This window comes from Chrysochloris asiatica, unplaced genomic scaffold (genome assembly GCF_000296735.1).
Source record: "Chrysochloris asiatica unplaced genomic scaffold, ChrAsi1.0 scaffold00066, whole genome shotgun sequence".
Classification (NCBI taxonomy): Eukaryota; Metazoa; Chordata; class Mammalia; order Afrosoricida; family Chrysochloridae; genus Chrysochloris; species Chrysochloris asiatica.
In genome coordinates this window covers 111,513-117,014 of record NW_006408584.1, presented here as the reverse complement: position 1 = coordinate 117,014, position 5,502 = coordinate 111,513, and the positions used below count along the sequence as shown (strand labels likewise).

The 5,502-nt window shown below is 35.7% G+C and overlaps 1 pseudogene; it reads left to right on the top strand.

Annotated features, from left to right (window-relative positions):
• The window catches only part of LOC102820775, an 80,982-nt pseudogene that overhangs the window by 15,717 nt on the left and 59,763 nt on the right, over positions 1–5,502 (top strand).

Genomic DNA, 5,502 nt, shown 5'->3' with positions numbered 1-5,502 from the left:
CAGGAAGTCATTGGTGGGTTTCTAAGGAAACAACAATATGTAATCATCAATTAAATACAGCTACCATGATACCACAATGTCTCAGAACAACAGACAATTTCTGTTTACATGAAGAAATAAGACAGAATGGCTCAAACAGGTGATGATGAGGCAGAGATAGACAATGTCTTAAGGAGGGGTGGGGGGTGGGAGACTGAAAATAGGAAACCAGAGATATCTAAAAAAGCAAAAAAGAAGGGAAAGTGCAGTTATAGAACTTCCAATAGGTTAGGAAGTCAAATAAATTTCAAGATAAAACAAACTGCTTTAATCTAGAGAAGAAATTAATAAATTACAGTGTAACCTAAAAAAATAATAATACACATTCACATTAAAACTGGTGAGCATTGTGATTTCATACGATAACCACTGGACTGCAAACCAAAATGTTCACAGTTTGAGCATAAAAACCTCTCTGCTGGAGAAAAATGAAACTTTTTGATCCTTTGAAGATTTAAAGTCTCAGGAACCCTATATATGATCACTCTGAGTCAATTAACAACAACATCAAAACAAGAAAAAGGAAAATCATAAAGATATAGTAAACATTTAAATAATAGCAATGATAACAATTCATTGATGAACTTGGAAGATATTATGTTGAGCGAAATTAGTCAATCACATAAAGATCTCTTTAAAGGGTCAAAAAGCAAAGATATAACTTTGAAGACTTATATGCACCTGACCCAAGTATTGATATTTTCATTTATTTCATATACCTGCAAAAGCTAGACATTGAATAAGACCACTATTATAAAAAGTAAAAAAAAAAAAAAAAAAAAAAAGGTTTTCATGCTAAAAGCAACATTCTTTAATGTTTCCCAGTGGTTGAGTTGGAAAACAGAGTAATTCACTTGCTAGGAGTCCTGGTGTGGTGCTGTGGGGGTTAATGCACTGTATTGCAAGTTTGGTTCGAACTGTAGAGTTGGTGGTTCAAGCTCACCAGCTGCTCCTTGGAAACCCTATACAGGGTTGCTATGAATCAGAATCACCTCAATGGTACTTAACAACAACAAAGTAATGCCTTTGTTGGGAAGGAGGTTGAAATGGAAATAGGCACCTCATAGTGAAAGTGGAATAACTGCTGTTACATTGAAGGGATTGCATCATTTAGATGAAATAAAAGTGTGTGATTTGTTGGATGTAAAATTGATGATCTCTGTAAACTTTCACTCAATTCAAAATAAAACGTTTCAAAAAAAAAAAAAAAAAAGAATAAAGAACAACTACGGTAAATGCTAGGACATAGACAATCCTGCAACAACAGCAATAAAAACTAATTTTTGAGTGGATTCATAAGCAGATATTTATGCTAAGTAGGTATGGAAGGTTGTATGAGACTAAACATATAAATGCATACGTAGATATGTTGTAGATCATTCACATACACATTTGTATGTGTTGCATGTATGCTCAAATATATAATAGACAACATAGTGAGTAAAGCTAAGATAAAGTCTTAAACATAGCCAGACACGTGGCACTGTGGATCAGCACTGGACTGAGAACCACAAGGTTGTCAGGTCAAACCCACCAGCTACTCTTCTCATTCCCTAAACAGGGTTGCTATGAGTCAGTACCAACTAAATAGCACTTAACAACAACACTGATCTCGAAGATTAAGAACTACAATCTTGGGAGAAAAATTGATCAACTGGTATAGCGTAACAACTGACATAACATATTTGATGAACTTTTCTACGTCCTTGTTTGATTAGTAGCATTTGGAGTCCTCAGTGTTTATGAATGGCCATCTAAGATATAATTATTGGTCTATTCCTGAATCAAAGTACATTGAAGAAAATAATGAAATAATTACTCCAAAGAAACAACATGGATGTTAGTCCCACATGAACGACAGCCCCCTCTAGCCTGAGACCAGAACTAGATGGTTGTTAAGGACCATCAAGTTGGTTCCTGTATAGGGTTTCTGAGGAGCAGCTGTTGGGTTTGAACCACCGACCTTGCAGTTCAAGTTGACCTTGTGGTCTACTGCTTTATCCTACAGTGTCACACCACTAATGACTATCTAACCAGGGACAAACTAGAAAACCTAGGTTAGAATGGAAGACTAATATAGAAAAAAAATCTCAAATTCATAACAGAGACCAGATTAACTGGTCTGTTAAGGATTGGGAGTATCCCTGAGACTACGGCCTTCAGAATCCTTCTAATGTGGAATTAAGACACTGCTGGAAATAATATGGATTAAGCACTGGATCACAAGTCAGTTTGAACTACTAGGTCAGAGGTTCAAATTCACCAAGTGCTCCTTGGAAACCCTATATAGGGTCTCTATGAGTCGGAACCGACCCTATGGCACTTAACAACAACAGCAGCATCAATTAAATAATTACACCTGTGAGGAATATGTTCCTTAGAGCAATCAACTATATAAGACCCAAAGGGCAGCGTTTGCCCACAAACACAGCTGTGAAGGCAGGAGGGGCAGGGAAAAAATAAGAAGGAAATGGACAATTCAGGGTGGAAATGGAGAGAGCATTGACACATTCCAGGGATTTTAACCAATGTCATAGAATATGTGTATCACTTATTGAATGGAACACGAATTAGGTGTATAAGCTTTCACCTAAAGCACAATAGAATTTTTAAAAAATTAAATAATGTATTTCATTGAGGAAATCTGCTGCAAAAGACTTCTTTAAAGTGTCAAAAACCAAAGATATAACCTTGAAGGCTAATGTGCACCTGACCCAAGTATTGGTATTTTTAATTGCTTCATATGTATGCAAAAGCTAGGCATTGAATAAGGAAAACAAAACAAAACAGTGTCTTTGAATTATGTTGTTGGTGAAAAAAATTGAATCTACTTGGACTGCAGAAGAACTAATAAACGTGTCTTAGAAAATGTACAGCCAGAAGTCTCCTTAGAAGGGAGGATGGTGAGATTATGTCTCAAGTACTTCAGGCATTTTAACAAGAGGGATCAGTCTCTCGACAAGGATAAAATGGTAATATAGAGGATCAGTAAAAACAGGAAGATTATTAATGAAATAAATTGGCACAGAGGCTGCAACAATGGGTCAACAATAGCAATGATTGTGAGAACTAAGGAGTGTTTCATTTTGCTGTATATTGGTTCACTTTGAGTTGACACTGACTTGATGGCACCTAACAAGACAACAGAGGCCATAATATCTGAAGGCATATTACATTGTCATTAATAATGTAAAGTGGTGCCAATGAAAATCTATGTTCTATAAGCATATACATATTTAGAAACATACCAACAGACTTGCACTTCATATTTTATAATATAACAGCATGTTGTTGTTGTTAAGTGCCATTGTTGAGTTGTTTCTGTCTCACAGTGACCCAACACAAAGTTTCTGAGGATAAGCTGTGGTTCAAACCACCTTGTGGTTCAAACCGACTATGCAATCCTGCGCTTATCCTGCAGCACCACACCAGCATAATTAATATAATATGTGATATATAATAATATACATTAAATGTTATGTAATAGCTGTTGTAGTTAAGTGTCGTTGAGTTGTCTTCTACTCATAGCAGGCCTAAACAGGGTTTCTTAGAAGTAGCTCGTGGATTTGAATTACCCACCTATGGTTAGTTGTCCAGTACTTATTCTACAGCACCACACCAGGACCCCATTATATTATAATAGATATTATTCTGTTCCTCACAATTCCTTCAACTACATTAACTCTATGCCCTAATTAAATGTCCCTGCTTTTTCTCATTCAAAGTCCATTCAATGGTTTCTTAGCAGTGAGTCACTGAAATTCAATTTAGTAGATTCCAACTAAATAAGATACCATACAAATGAAAACATTAAAGCACATACATCCTTAACAGGATTTTGAAAACAACAGACTTGGTAATAGACAGAATACTAATGTGTATGTCTATGTGAGTCTGCATGCAAAAATACTTAGAATTTCCAACCTTCCTAAATGACTTACCATCAGAAGAATTAGTGCTTTCCATAATTCTTTTTAACTATGGTCTTAGTCATAGGTGATTTATACTACCAGTTTCTATAAACAAAGATTTTTACTTGAGACTTCACATGGCAAAGGGAAACCTACATCCCCTGCCCTTTGTCTCTTAGTTGACCAAGTTCTATATCTAGCTGCTTAGCAACAAGAGTCTCTCAGTTCTACAAAACCTACAACTGACTTCAAAATCCCTCCTGACTCTGACTTACCCATGTGTATATAACTTGGACATGAATATATCAGACTAACTTCCTTATTCCATCTAATGTGATATCTATGTTTTTTCAATGCTCAATTTCAGTATTTTTCTTGATGATCTGCCTGGATCCTAGATAATTTCCTAGTCAATGAGACATTATATAGAACAGTTCTAAGGATTTTAACCTCCAAAAAACTCTTGCCCCATTATAAATCCTTTTCTAAAAAATCCAGACACCAATTATTATTTTAACTCTGCACTGGAAATTATTTCACACATGAAGAACTGTTTAATGTCTGTTGTTTGGCAACATAGATTAAAGAAAGAAAGAAAAAAAAGATTTAGAAGAGAATAAGTGTTAGTGAATATCAAAGTAACGGGAAAACATATTTAAGAGTTACGTTGTCTGGCTGTCAGTTATCCAAGAATTTGAATGGCTTGTCCTTAGTTGATTGACTGAGGCTATCACGAAGATTAGAAATTTATGAATATCCTAATCTTGGAAGTCTGGTTGATGTCTTTCGGTTAGCTCCTTGATAAATCAGTTCTATAGCTATTCCCTCATTTAGACTTCTTCAGTTTCTCCCTTATTTATGTCTAAACTAACTCTTAAAGAAAAAAACTTGACAGTGAGAATTTCAATCTTTTGTTTTAATTTAATGAGTTGTGGAATAGCATTTCAGTACCCACATATCAGAAATGGATCAGGAAAAATATAAGAGAACATTCATAAGTGTAGTTAGAAAATTTTTGACAAGTTCAATTTTCTTTATTTTCTAGCCAAAAGTAGATGAGTCAAAGTAATTTCCAAAACAAAACACACACACACACACAAACAGTTGTTGAGATAATTCTGACTCATGAGGACTCCATGTGCTACAGACTAGAACTGCTTCATAGGATTTTCTTGACAGTTGTTAAGTACTGCTGAGTCAGCATAGACTCATAGTGAGCCTGAATAGGATTTCTGAGGCTTTAAATCTTCAAGGGAGCAGGCAACCTAATTCCGCGCCCCCCACCCCCACCCCATGGTGTGGCTGACTGGCTCAAACCAAAGATCCTATGGTTTACAGTACAGTGCTTAACATATAGAGTCATCACATATAGAATCACATAACAAGGACTTATTTCCTTGACACTGCTACGTGAATTCCAACTACCAACCGTCAACCGTTAGATTATTTGAACTCTTGTTGTTAAGTGCTTTCGAGCCAGTTTCCACTCATGGTAACGCATAATAATATATCCATGGAGTCCTGGCCTGTTAACCACAAGGTCAGCAATTCG